This window comes from Adiantum capillus-veneris, chromosome 18 (genome assembly GCF_014529385.1).
Source record: "Adiantum capillus-veneris isolate H3 chromosome 18, ASM1452938v2, whole genome shotgun sequence".
NCBI classification, from domain to species: Eukaryota; Viridiplantae; Streptophyta; class Polypodiopsida; order Polypodiales; family Pteridaceae; genus Adiantum; species Adiantum capillus-veneris.
In genome coordinates, this window is record NC_140948.1 from 28,265,514 (window position 1) to 28,281,239 (window position 15,726).

Below are 15,726 nucleotides of genomic sequence, written 5' to 3' on the forward strand. Positions count from 1 at the left end.
TCTCTCTCTCTCTCTCTCTCTCTCTCTCTCTCTCTCTCTCTCCTCGCAACGTGGTGTATACATATAATCACCCTCCACCATGTTATATTTTTCTTGAGTATGCTTTCATCCATAACACCCATTCAGGGGTAGCCGCTACGTGCCTCTGTATGTGCAGTCTGGCTCATGGCCTAAACTCGGTGCTTGTTCGAGTATTGAGAGCTCCTCCCCTATGTAAATGCTTGCACAACTTTGATGTATATTGAAAATTGTATAAAAGTGTAAACTCATTAGGAAGAGAATGGAGTCTAGGAGGGCCTCTTTATTTGGCAGTTTAAGGGAGTCAAACCTTTAGTATTAAGAAAGAAATCAAATGAAATATTTTGAATTCAAACAGGAAAAACGGCTAGTTTATATTTGAATTCAAATTTTCTCCCCAAAGTAAAATTTAAAATCTAGCGGACAAAAGTATATCATGTAGCATACCTATGGAAAGAGCTCAGCGTGTAGATTCTAAATCTATAATCTCCACTCAAAGTGGAGATCATATGTAGGAGTTATGGAAGGCCAGAAATCATAAAGGTGTCCATCCCCTTTTTGGAGGGAAAAGTGCATCCTTTGACCATCCTTACACCTCTCTTACACACCCACCATTCTTGCACACATAGCATACATCTATTTGTCAAAATGTTAATCACCTCCATAATCTCATGGCAAATAAAGAGGCCCTCCTAGACCCCATCTTCTTCCTAATGTTTATATTTTGTGCATAGACCCCGGAGAGGGGTACCTCTCATTCTTGATAGCCAACCATGGTGGAAGATTATAGTTCACCAAGAAAATAGGCCATGTTCTCCATGAGGAACTCCGAATTCCAATTGTGTTTACTCCATCCATTGCTAAACAAGAATGGGCACAATGAGGTTCTTCTTTAAGTGAATACCATCGTTTCTCTATATGCTTTCATGTAAGAAAACCAGCAAGCACCTGCATCAGATCATTTGTAGATCTAGTGTTTTGATACCTAGCAAAGTCTCTATAGACTTGTACTTGAGCATGATCTTTATTCTTAGAATGATTGGAAAGTGTTGTAGAAATTTCTTTTCAGGGAAAATTTTCCCTTGTCCTCTCTATACCAATTTGATTTGCATTTGGGAGATTGTTTTAAATACTCATAGTGTACACAATCATTAGGACATGCATGTATTTTACTATAATACATCTGCAAGTTTATAAGTAGTTGTTTAGTGGCAGGTAAGGTAGGGGGACATGTGATTGCCTTCTGGAAAAATATGCTTGTTAAGAAATCTATCAAATCATTTAAATAATTTCAACAAGACTTTGTCTTTTTAGGTAAATTAGTATGACATATATATATTTACCTGAAAAGATCTGTAACACTTGTGTTGGACCATCCATAAATAGAAGCCAATGCTGTACGAGGAATAGAAATTTTGGCACCGTTGTAAAGCGACATGCGGGCAAGCATTCACATCATCTCTCCTTTTTCATCATTCTCATGCCTTTGTTATGGATGGGATGATTGAGGTTGAGAGGTAGTGTTTCCTTGATTGCTAACTCTTTCTCCACCTTTGATTTCAATGATGGGGTCCATGTCAAAGAAGACATCCAACATATGTTCCATCTCAACTTCTTAAAATGTGGCATGGAGTGTTGATGGGGTAGACTCCATTGGTGGTGTTTCATTTGATATTTGCCTCCTTTGTTGAGTCCATGATGAAATTGGAGCAATATCTGAGAGTTGATCTAATCTCTCTTGTCCATGAGATTGATAATGGAGATCTTGTAGTTGCTCTATGAGAAAAAGGCCGTTGTTGTGTATATGCTAATCAAAGATCTGTACAATCTCAATAGTAACTATCCTTATGAAAAGAACCTTTGCAAAATAATAGTCAATGTTTCACTTCAATCGATGTCCATATGAAACATTTAATTCATCTAAATTTTCAATGTTTTATGGACTGCATATATACAACATCTACAACTCTATTACATAAAGGTGATACTATGGATGGTTATGCAAGCCATATTTATTGATTTACTCCATATCCCACAAACTACACATGGACACAATATTTAGTCCATTTCTAGTTTTTTTCATTTGTCTCATACATTTGTATACAAATACTTCATATGACACAATTAGGAAATTCATATACACACTTTTATTGAAATTTTCATGAAGTTTGTACTATATAATTTTTTAAATGGGCTTAAAGTACAAGATGCTTGTGAGTTTGAAACCTTGAAAATTGCTTAGTTAATGGGTGTTGGCAAATAGATGCATTACAAACCTTAAGTTTTGTCATGATATTTGTGAAAAATCTTCTTTTGATGAGAAATTTATATTCAATTAATGATTTTTTTGTTAAAATTATAGTATTTTTTCTTTAAAAAATATATCTTAAAACCCATCACAATATTGATTTGGTGGACTCATGTCTTATAATCCATCACATTATTTTCAAGTGTTTAGGGTTTTGAAGTATTATAGTGTTTTGAAGTGTATATGTCTTTAACTTGGTATTTTTATAGTCCACCATGTGTAAGATCGTTGGTACACTATGCAATTGTATTTAAAGGCTATTTGGAAGGAGTGCATATAGGCAATTTCTTATTGTGAAGATGTCTGAATCCAACAAATAAATGAGAGTGACACCTTTCACAAAGATTTCATTAGCACTATTTGTAAGAACACATAGAATAGATTACGTGGAGAAGGGTAGTACGAGTTACTTATAACAACAAGGATCAAAGAATTTGACCCGCACCATAAAATCAGAACGGTTCTTTGTAGTATGAAGATGTGGTCCAGATATTTGAAAGAAGGCCTCCCTTCCACTTTTAACATGACCAAAGTAGAACTGTGGGATAAACAATGGGACAAGCAGAAGGTGAAGATGAAGCGGGTAAAAGTCCAAGATCAATCCACTTTGCCAAAGCGAATCAAAATGGCACAAGATGTGGAGGGGGCCATTGGTGGCTGATCAAATACCAACGACACTGACACACTAATGTGCATAGTGTTGAATGCCAAGTGCACACATTTAATAGGCATTCCTCACAAAGCCTTGGTCAAAGCTGCTAGGATTGGACTAGGCTCGTTTGGTGTCTGCAAATTATATACGATTAAAAGTATATCATTCTTTCTAGAGCATATCACTTACATAGGAAAATGCTACAAGGAAGTGACATAAACAAAGTTGATAGCTTCCAGAAAGTGCATGGCATGCACGCATTGCACCCCTCTATTTTTAGGTGTATTGGTTTTACTATAGAGGCCCCTTGGATCACACTCTTCCCATACTATAATGGGAAGATGTATCAGTTTTACTATAGAGGCTCCTTGGATCACACTCTTTCCATACTATAATGGGAGATCATTTGGAGATCTGATGTGCCAAGTGCCCTTTTCACAAGACTCGTTTTGGCATTACATGCATTGGCATTAGTATCGCTGGAAGAATTTTCCACCTGCAAGTCAACTAGTGCTACCCTTGAATGGGTGTTATTAATGAAAGCGTACTCAAGAAAAATATAACATTGTGGAGGGTGAATATATGCGTACACCGCGTTGCGAGAAGAGAGAGAGAGAGAGAGAGAGAGAGAGAGAGAGAGAGAGAGAGAGAGAGAGAGAGAGAGAGAGAGAGAGAGAGAGAGAGAGAGAGAATATAGTGGAGGGTGAAATAGAGTGCACAGAGACATGAGAAGATGACAATAGAGAATCTTTAGATGCCCATCTAAATGGAATAGGAAACCATGTATTAATGCAATGGAAAAATTTGGGTATACCATAACAACAAAATCAAGTTTATGACAAAATAACTAGTAGAGCAGTGGACCCTATGTAGGGATCGACCGGTCCACCCATCCAATTCTGCTCTACTATGGACAAAGAGAATTTCACTTTGCCAAGAGAGAGCCAGAACACCTCCAACCTACCTGAGCCAGACATAGGCTAAGGCCGCTTCACCTCCCTCCATGAACCCGAGCCCTAAAAGGATCCTAAGCACCAGCAGGTGGTAGGGTATCAACACCCACCATACCAATTTAGGTGCCACGCCTCTTCGATGCCCAACACGCCTCTTCGATGCCACGCCTCTTTGATGCCACATCCAATCTAGGAACACACATCTCCAATTGAGGAGACAATACAAAGATATCACTCCAATCTAGGAGTTTCCACAAGTTTCTTATCAAAGAGCTTGCAAAATGTCATAAGTTATCACAACAAGTTTCTAGTCCAAGAGCCTGCAAAATTCATAAGTCACCACTGTGAGTCTCTAATCCAAGAGCCTAAAAATTTCATAAATGCCTCCCCTTGAACAATGTTGACAAATCTAGAATCAACAACTGATCCCAAAATGAATTCATTGCAAAATAGAGAACTTTGACTCTGTCAGTGCCATTGGTTGTCCTTCCTTCTACTCCACCTTCATCTTTATCTTGGTTACCCACACCATCTTGGTTCCACCACCACGGTCATGGTTTGATGTTGTACTTCTTCACTAGTTCAAAATATTGAGGATGCAACCTTCATGTCTAATGATGTAAAACACACATACATTGCATAAGTAGTGCTCATCGTGCATGTGCTCCTATGTGTGTTCCTGAGAAAGGTCTTACCTTGATATTGCAAGGCAGTGTCTAATTTTCGTGTACATGTGTTCCTTGATGCACTTGTGTAGCGTACATATTTGTGATTGGACCCTTGAAAGTTTTGCATAAACAAGGTAGACATTTGGAGTATCTCTCTGCCTCTTCAAGGTGGTGTGAAGCTCCACTTAGCAATACAGGCACTAAAATATGAGAAGAAACCCTCAGACAAGAATGACACTTGGTGTCGTTAGTGACAAGTTTTAACCTTTGTGGGAATGAGGCCATAAGTGTCTTAGGCTAGTGGCTTCAAGACTATGAACCAAGAATTGGAAAAAGAGCCTTGAATGGCTTTGAAGAAGCTTAATCTTTGGTCACAAGAATTTCGGTGCATGTAGGAAAGGCCTCTTGGCAAATGAGCTAAAGCCAAAAATGAAAAGGCTTTAAAAACTTTGAATTAAACAGTGTTGTATTAACTAATGCTGATAGAGTAGCATACCTATTGATTGATATGTTGGAGCTAGAGTGTGAATGGCCAAGAAGACATTTGGCTCTCGGGGACTGCTAGGCGTGAGCAGGAGATGCTTAAATGTAACACAAGTTGCAGGGCAGAGATAGCAGGCATAGGATAGAGTCGTTTGAGCTCAGCATTGCTGAGGGCTGCGCGGGGTGATGGTAGTAGCAGAGATGATGATGTGTGCTGTTTTTTAAAATGACACCCTCGCAAAAGTAGAGCTAAAATCTAAATCCCAATGATGATGCATGCAAACTTGCTGTTAGTGTTAGCCCACAAGTTTGCACTTTGCACCATGCAGTCAATTTGTGGTTTAAATCGGATTCAAAATGTTTCCTCAAATCATTTTGGCATTGCTCATCTTCAAGTCTGGATAGCATTGTCATTTTCCACCTTTGGGCATGAGTATACTGGCCCTTTGCCTACTACCTTGACTTAGGGCTAACATTACTCCCCTCTTGAATATAGGCCCTTGAATTGCATGAGCATCCCGGCCCTTGGCCTACTACCTTGAGCTACCTTAGGGCTAACATTACTCCTACCTTGGAGAAGTGTTTTTGTCCTTGAAAACAAAAGTGGTGATATCTTCATAAGAACACTAATGTTTTCTACACTAGCATCCTTCATGGATCCAACTGTCCGTTTGACCAAAACATGGCTCAATAGGAGGTTCAATGAAATCAAGCTATTGTGCATTAGCATCTAATAACACTTTTGCCCTCCTAAATTGGTGCACATCCTCGGGCACCACAAGTGAGGCTAGATCGCCGAGGTACAAGATGTGTATGAAGGTGAGAAAGTGTCTGCAAACAAGTGAAAAAATCATGAAAGAACAAGTGCAACACATCATAAAAGTAAAGGCTGAGATAATCAAGAAGCATGCATATGGTCAAATGTGAAAGTCAAATCCAAAATTCTACCTTGCCAATTTAATAAAGGACATAAATTAAATAATAGCTAGGTAATTTACAAGAGTTAATTAGTAAGAGTTTCAACTTTATCAAAGAAAGTTGTGTATCATAATTAGGAAGCTAGAGATGTGCCAGTTCACAACTAACATGAGATTTAGAATGTTTGATATGCTAAATAGCTCAAATATATCCCTTTAATGTATGAACAATCAAATTATCATGTTGAAGCTCTGTACTCTTCCTTTTGGCTGTATTCAGTAAAATGATTATAGATTCTTTACCTTCTCCTTGCTTTCTTGAAGTTCACGATTAAGAGAATTCTTGAATTGTTGTAGCAAATAGATCTCCATCTTAAAACTTTCCCTTTCTATGAAAAGGTTTTGTGTATAGCCTAAATAGACCTTTTGTTTCATCTCCTACAAATCTCATCAATGAAGAGTAGTAGAAAAATGTTGGGGTGCATTTGGTGATGGGGTCTATAGGATACAATCTACCATTTTTTCATAAGTCAATGTGCTTCTTTACCCTTGATCTCATTGCTTCGATTGCTTCAATGGCAAAAGGAGATGTTTCAAAAAACCATTAGGAGAAAGTTGGACTCACTTTTGAGCCCTGTAAGAAGTGCCACGTCGGCTTAGAGAGAGAAAATGAAAATGTTAAATTGTGCATTTTATGTGATAATTTTCTGCGCAACAAAAAGCCAAAATGACATTCTTTGGTAGGTAGCCGCCGTCTTTATCATTCTTATCCTTCATTCTCTTGTCAAGAATCCAACTAACCATATGACTAATGATTTGAAATGCCAAGTTACAAGCGTTTCCTCCAGAAACATAAGCCACACAAACTCTATCAACTCTAAACTTGAGAATATGGCCTTCCCTCCCAAAACTTGAGATATTTCATGAGTTTTGAGTCTCCGTCTTTTTCTCTATCAACTCTAGGAATGGAGAACGCTTCTTTACCTGATGAAAACACTAATTTAAACTTGCAATCCTCAGCCCCTTCATCTTTAACACTTACCCAAAGAAAGAACACACATCATCTTCATGTTGATGTATTGCAAGAGTACGCACTGTTGCAGAAACGTGGGAGGGAGTCTTTCTTATCTCAACGGGAGAAAGAACTCAGAAGGACAAACAAAGAACATCATTTGGATTTGTGTACCGATGGGTCTATTTATCCAAAGGATCCTACGACAAATACGCCACCTCCCTTTGCTAATATCACTAACCTCTTACATTTCATAGGCGATGGCAAGGATGGGCTATTGGGATACACCGAACATTTGGAAATGAGAGGATTGAATGCAAAAAGGCAAAGAAACTTTCTGGCGATGAAGAACATGCAGCTCAAGAAACTTAATGAAGCATGCTCTCAAAAGTGTTCATCAAACAGAGAGACAATCCAAGGCCTTGAGAAGAAGATCACAAGTTTGCGAGAGAAAGACACCGTGCTTGGTAGTCGGAAAAGAAAACGAGATATGTGCAACATTGAGAACATGAAGGTTGGTAGTGGTGGCCTGAAAAAACGAATATGAGCTTTAAGGTAACTCGAAGTTTGTTTCTTTAATGTGCTTCATTAAGAAATGGATACACTTTCCTATACATGATCATAACGCATGGTACATTTTTGGCAGGTATTTACTGCATCCAAACTCAAACAGTGCAGGCTTCAATGCTAGAGTGCATTACAACCGTCTAGTTCCAAAAGAAGTAGTTGAAGAGATGATAACTCAGAAAAAATTTTGTAAGTTGAAAGGGAGGCTACTTACCTCCTTCATGAACGAGAATTAGCTGGAACCAATGGAAGTGCAAGCAATACTTGATGAGAGTGGCATCTCATAGATGGGATACAGGGCACTCTTCAAAGCATTAGCTAAAAGGTCTCAAAATAAACTACAGAGAGGATCATTGCTGCCAAAGCCATCACATGTAAAGGCTGCTTGCCGGCACATAAACGATGAGGTGTTTGAGAAACTTGAGTCACCATTCCATATTGAAGCAACGTTCTTAGGCAAGGGTGGCAGAGAGGTACAATTTAACGAGCACAACAAACTCTTCGTTGATCTTGAAGCATTGCAAAGGTATGCAGTTCACTTCTTTGACATCAGTCGCGAGAGGAGTGCGGTGGGGTTCTCAAGTTTGTTTTGAATCTAGACGAGTGCGAGGTCCTGAAGAACAAGAAGCTGGAGAGAGTCACCATTACCCTCATGAACAGAGCTCTGGATCCATCAATAACGAAAGAGGATCCACGATACTTCAACATGCAATCCGAAAACAACATTCTAACTCTAGGATCATTTTAGCTATACTTCGTTCACTCTATGATAACAAAAATATTGATTATTTGGTTGTTGATTTTGTGTTTTTGTTTTTCGCTATAGGTTAATAAGGAAAATTTTGAAATCCTTGATTGGGTTTTTAGTCAAACCCAAATTCCTTCTATCATCAGTGAGCAAAGAAACGGAGCCATTCTTTCAGTGGAAGGATTTGGTGACTACAAAGTGGAATGCCACATGGCAGGTGACTTAAAGACTCTTAAGTGTATGTACAACATAACACACGAAGAAGTTGTGGCAAATTCATGCTTATATTGCATGGCTGATGCACAATCTCTTGAGAATGTGCAATGGAATAGAGCTCCCAACAGACATCTTCAAGATTAGACTTTTAAACCAGTGCTTGATATTCCTCTGAGTAGAGTTCACATCTATACACTTCATGCACTCTGTTGAATAATTGAAAAGGTGGTTCATTTGTACATATATTTTGCATGGACATTAAAGCCAGAGAGTGAGTCGAAAAGAGTGATCAAAGCATTAGAGGGAGTGCTCTTAGACATTGGTTTGCATGGAGGCAATGTCAAAATTCGAAGAGGACCCTAAGATGTCTCAAAGTCGGTACAAGGTACCGAGGAAAGCATCGATAGGAGGAGTGAAGGCAAGAAGGTTTCTTGGGTTTAGCCTCAAAGATTCAAATAGAGAAGAAAGGAGAAACCTGTTCAACAAATGGAAACAGTTACATAAAGTGGTTAAAGACAATGTTGGTGGTGGGGCAATTCAGAATCACAAGGCGAACGTGAGGAAATCACTAGATAAAATTTTCCATTACGTTGAGCAGCATTCTTGGGACCAAAATAAGCTCACATCATTTCAAGCAGCCTTGCTGGATTGGAAAAAGGCTTACCTTACAGGGTGGGGTGGGCAACATATCACACATTACATGGTGGGTTGGCATTCTACATATACAAAATAAAATTTTAAATTGTACTCTACTGACCATTTTGTTTTATTTCAATGCAGCACATACTGTTCAACCATGGTCCATATTTTGCCAAGACAAACAACTCACTATCAATATGGTCCACACAAGGCATGGAAAAAATCCACTACATGGCAAGAACAGGTTATTTTAAGCACACTAGACATGGGAGAGGAAAAGATAAGGCCAATAGCCTATTAGAGTTACACCAATGGACTTATAGACAACTAATTCATAAAGCAAGGTAGAAGGAACTTCTTAAGAGTTCAGAAATTACAGGGTCTTTACAACACATCCGCAAAGAGAAGAAACAGATGGCTTGGGGAGCTTCAAATGTGGCGGAGCGCCATGCGAGGTGGCGACGGTCACGAGTCAAGAGCGGAAGAAGATGGACGTGAGCCCGTCATTTTTATCCTCTTCGATGCACCTCCTTCTTCCTCACTTTGTATCTCTTCGATGTGCAAGCTCTGTAGACGAGCTAGTTCCTCTGTTGATGGCAGCATCCCCATAGGAATCATGCATCTTCTTTCCCTCAGTTCAGCCGCTTGTTGTATGGATCTAAGATTTCTGGGTCTTCAACCCCTGCATCCAGAGCCTGAGCTGTGTAGGACATGAAATAGGGGGCTCTGAGTGCTTGGCACCCATACCCAATGCCAAATACGCGTAGAGAAAACTGTTTCTCAATCAGAATTATTCTTTCTACGTTTAGTGGGAGGGGGTGCCCACCACTCAATCTTGTAATAACTTTCATTGCAAACAGTGGGAACTTTGCATTGTCATCGGAGTATTCCTTGTGGTATATTATGATCTACATAAAAATTGTAATGAATTTATGGGCCGTAAGTGAGATGAGTACAATTGCCAAGAACTTGAATTGTTTCTACAAACCTTTTTGTGGTTGAAATGCCCGATGTAGTAAGACAACGCCGCATCCTTGCCTTGGACTCCAGTGACAAGCCCTTGCCGTGAGCCTCCCGCTCTTCTAAGGAAACTATCGTCATACACTAGCACCTGTCAACAAAAAAAATGATCATGATATTTTATCCCTGGGCCATCTCCAATACCATCTAAATGCATGACAAAAGTTACCATGTGATTCTCGTCCATTTCCAGCATCGACCTCCCCCACAAGTGAATAGACTGACTATTCATTACCTGATCTCTGGGTGCCACGGGCCTACCCATGTTTTCCAAGCCGAGTTGTTTTGTTGTCGATTCAAATTGCTCATCTGTTGGCAAATTGGCCTCTCCAGAATTCGCTTCATTGAATGCATCTTTGATCAGTTGCCACCCTAAAGTGAACTATGAGTCGCGGACAGCTGTGTCAGCAATAAGATGTTGGTCCACTCCATCATCATCCACAAACCCCATGTCTGCCTCACAAGAATTCACAATTGCAGCTAGGCAGTAGTCCTCCTGTATATTGAGCTCATCCATGATATCTGTGAGAAGAACATAGTGGGTGTCACCCGCCATAGCAAAGCTGGGAGCACAATTCATAGGCAAAGTCACTTCCCTACTTGGACTTTCTTGCTTGCACCCTATTGCTGCATCCTCAAGAGAAACAAGAGTTAAGCCCGCATCAAATGTTTCCTTTAGTACCTCTACCCGCTCTTCTTCTGGGTCGAACTGCACCTCCACATCCTCTACCTCTTCCTCCGGCACCAATGGACAACTACCGAAAGTTGTTGAGACTGGGAAGTCTCTGACTCACCATCTGTATGCAAGTATAAGTAACAGAAAAACATGTGGTAGAATTCCACTAAGAGACACTTTTTGAAGTGCTTCATACACCTGTCTTGTACCAGCAGTACATTGGAGGGACACTTTTCTAGACAGCGATTCAGTCTCCTTGAAGCACTCTTGTCAGGGTCAAGGTCGGCTGGGTGCACATATCTCATGCCATCAACTGTCATGGAATTGTCACAAGTGACTGCCTCATACTGTTGCAAATGGGTTTGTAGGTACTCAAATGAGAAATCTATAATCCTCTGTATAGAAAACTCTGCATTAAACATTCCTGATAGTTCTGGTGCACGGTGATGAGCAGGGGCGTTGTATAAGAACGTGAATAGTTTTTCCTCATGTCTATCCTCGCTCACGTCTATCTCCAATACTATGATCCCCATGATTGAAAGAAAAAGCAAGCCAAAACTATTTGGTATCATAACCAAGCGAATATTGGGCCTCGAGTACCCCTCAAGATCTCTATTCGCTTGGTTATGTCTTGTGCGCTAATGTCATAAGAGGTGATGTCAGTTGAGTCAGAACCAAGCGAGTAGGGGCCCTAAGAATCTTCGAAGGGCCCTATTTGCTTGGTTTTGTCCCGTGCGCTAATGTCATAAGAGGTTATGTCACTTGAGTCAGAACCGAGTGAATAGGGGCCCAAGAATCTCCAAAGGGCCCTATTCGCTTGGTTCCATCCTGTGACCCAAGCATTCGGAACAGGTGGATAAGAACAGAGCTTTTAATGTTATCAGTGATATATTTATAGGCCTACTCACTCACTATGCCCAAACTCAGGCACGGTCACATAAGGAGTAATTATTCCAACCATGCGGTTTGAGACTTCTAATTTTACCCTAACGCAGTGGCTTCAGTGCGCACACAATTAACAACACACAGAAAGGGGAGAGAGGCAGGGAGAAAGAGCCTGTCTCTGCAATATCTAATGGCGCCGAGTTGGATGGTGATGTCGTAGGCCACTGACAGCAAGAACCAGAAGGTGGCGATGGCGATGGCGATGGCGACACAGCAGCAAAGGACTCGACCCAGTGGAGGTCGCTCAACGCAGGATCACGAGAGGTGGCCAAGGGGAAGAGCGCAGAAAATGCAAAGGCAACGGCGATTGTTTGCTCTACTTGGACATGGAGATGGCGACTGCAAGGGCAATCGGCATCTGACTTTCAACGCAGGATCACGAGAGGTGGCCAAGGGGAAGAGCGCAAAAAATGCAAAGGCAATGGCGATATGTTTGTTCTACTTGGAGATGGAGATGGCGACTGCAAGGGCGATCGGTGTTTGACTCTAAAGGTAGGATCATGAGAGTTGGCCAAGGGGAAGAGTGCAAAAAAGGCAAAGGCAACGGCGATCTGTTTGTTCCACTTGGAGATGGAGATGACGACTGCAAGGGCAATTGGCATCTATTTGACCTAAACAGTCACTCAAAAAGGCACGTGGGTTGTGCTCACAAGGAAAAACAATAAAATAAATGGTCTCAGACTCCCATGCAGTACGATTTACCAACCACAATCTCGCGCATAAGTGAAGTTGTCACACTCCCTGACGTAAGCATTCTAAGTTTAGAGGCAGTACCCCCGCCAAACATTTCAACTATTTTGCCTCTTTTCGCGTCCTCTACTGCGCATCATTCTAATTAACTCTACCCCCATCGACACTACGCGGTAAGCAAACCATCCCAACTCTTTTTGTGCATCACCTCTTACTCTCATGCATCCTTCTCTTACTCCTGTTCTCAATGCTTTAGTGACGCAGAACTCTACACATAGTGAAGAGGTATGCTACTTAGTACCCTTTTGTGCACTTGTATTTTGTGTAGTTAGTACCAGGCAAATAAGGGAAGGTAAACCCTGTTTGCTGCACCTATTCACTTGTTACTGACCATCGTCTTTACCATAGGATGTTTGCTTTTACACTTTTCCTTGGTCAGTACCAAGCGAATAAGGGAAGGCCACTTAGTTCGATGCCCCTGTTTGCCTGGTACTGACCTCGAAAAAGGTAAGTGATGTCTGCTAGTACAGAGGTCAATATTGAGCAAATAAGGGGAAGGCAAACCTTGTTTGTTGTGGGTTTAGGGTTTTTTTTACCATAGGATGTTTTCTTTTACACTTTTCCTTGGTCAGAACCAAGCAAATAAGGGAAGGCCACTTAGTTCGATGCCCCTGTTTGCCTGTTACTGACCTCGAAAAAGTTAAGTGATGTCTGCTAGTACAGAGGTCAATATTGAGCAAATAAGGGGAAGGCAAACCCTTTTTGTTGTGGGTTTAGGGTTTTTTTTACCAAATATACGTTTTAAATTTATAAGGGAGAAACAAAATTACAACTTAACACCGGGTTTTGAGTTAGAAAACACTAGGGACAAGCGCAAAGGCTAAGTTTCAAACTTTACAAAGAGTGGCCTACTAATTTCCGGGGGTTTAGGGTTCGCAATAACCATGTAGTCCTTTTCCTTCACAGCCAGACTATCTCTTCTTGAAGCCTATTGGAAAATTTAATGGCTTCCTCATATTTACTGGCTAGCTCAAGCACTTCATCCTTCATCTCCTCTAGCCAATTATAGATAGCCTCTACAGAGCCATTCTTGGCAAGCAATCGCTGTAGGTCTTCAGGCCTTCTTGCTTCCAGAGAGTCTTTAAGGATTGAGACCCTATGCCTGGCAATTAGCATTTGTTCCAGCTTTAGGATAGCATCCTGCACAGAGCATTTAGCAAATAAGCTCTTCAAACTAGGAGCTTGGAAATTGGGAGCAGAAAGAAAAGAATTACCAGCGGCTTACCTCGAGAATTGACTTCCGTGCTGACACCAGCCACGGCTGTGTCGGTCGAGAACATTGGGGTAACATCGGGGGAGGGCCAATGTGGTCCTGTTGTGACGCTGCGGGAGTATACCTTGGAAAGGCATCACCACTATCCTAAGCTTCTTCTAGTTGTTCTGCGAAACCCTAAGGGAGGTTCTGAAAAAATTGATGGTTAAATAGACTAGATGGACATGCCTAAAAAGCAGAGCCTAGGTTCTGGCTTTTGAGTGGTCTGTGAGGGGTGGTACCGCCATGCGGTTTCATGAGAGGTAGACGTGGGAGAGAGAAGCAATGGTACCACCCCATAGATTAGGGGAGGTGATGGGAGGGAACGATATGACAGTTAGGACCGCATGGACTTAAACGTCTCCTTCACATTGGTATTTTGTTGCAGGGGATGCAAACCTGTTCACTTGCTATTACACTTTTCTGAGGTCATTACCAAGCGACTAAGGTATTTTGTTGCAGGGGATGCAAACGTGTTCACTTGGTACTGACCTCATAAAATATAAGTGATGTGTGCTATTACTATTTTCTGAGGTCACTACCGAGCGAATAAGGGAAGGAAAACTCTTTTTGATGCACCTGTTCGCTTGGTACTGACCTCAGAAAATATAAGTGATGTCTGCTATTACTATTTTCTGAGGTCACTAACGAGCGAATAAGGGAAGGAAAACTCTTTCTGATGCACCTGTTCCCTTGGTACTGACCTCAGAAAATATAAGTCATGTCTTCTATTACTATTTTTTGAGGTCACTACCGAGCGAACAAGGGAAGGAAAACTCTTTCCGATGCACCTGTTCGCTTGGTACTGACCTCAGAAAATATAAGTCATGTCTACTATTACTATTTTCTGAGGTCACTATCGAGCGAATAAGGGAAGGAAAACTCTTTTCGATGCACCTGTTCGCTTGGGTCTCAGAAAATATAAGTCAGGTCTGCTATTACTATTTTCTGAGGTCACTACCGAGCGAGCAAGGGAAGGAAAACTCTTTCTGATGCACCTATTCGCTTGGTACTGACCTCAGAAAATATAAGTCATGTCTGCTATTACTATTTTTTGAGGTCACTACCGAGCAAATAAGGGAAGGCAAACTCTTTCCGATGCACCTGTTTGCTTAGTACTGACCTTTTCTGAAATCTGAAGTCCCTTGTGCTGACAAATGAATTGTATTTTTGTGTTATGCTATTTGTATAGATGCCTTGTGTAAAGGCCACGGCTAGGAGGGCAACACGTGAATCTTTGAATGCTCAAGCAAGAAGACGGCGATATGAGGCGCACAGAGGTGTACTACAAGAGCTGCGCAGGATAGAACGACACATTCAACCTACTATTCCACGTCTCCCTTTCCAGGAGTAGTGAGGGGAGATTAGCGAGCAGTGGAGAGTCGGCATGCGATGGGCCAGCAGTGCACTACTCTGCCTTCAAGAAATTGCCAAAGAGTACCTCATTGAATTCTTCAGCGATGGATATATCGTGGCTGCCCATGCACACCACGTTACTATCATGCTGTGGGATTTTGATACTCTTTGGAGGCTACATTTTCTCTACGATGGGCTGATTCATCCAGTTCCTATCCAGGATAGTAGAACCATGGATATTTTCAACAATCCCTTTCTCCATCCTCGTGCACGACAGACAAAGCCGTCTAGGGCTGAAACAAATAGCAAAAGGACCCGATCACGGGTCGAGATAAATGACACAGATGGGCAGGCTAAGATAGCCACAGAGGGGCATGAGCAAGCCAGAGTGGACCCCGAAGCATTCATGGAAGAAACAGAGACAGTTATTGAGGAGCCAGCTAGACACCAAAATGAGCAATTCATGGAGGATCCGCAGCCAGTAAGGGATGATGAGGGGCAAGAGCAGGCCAGGGTGGACCTGAGGCATTCATGGAGGAACCAATA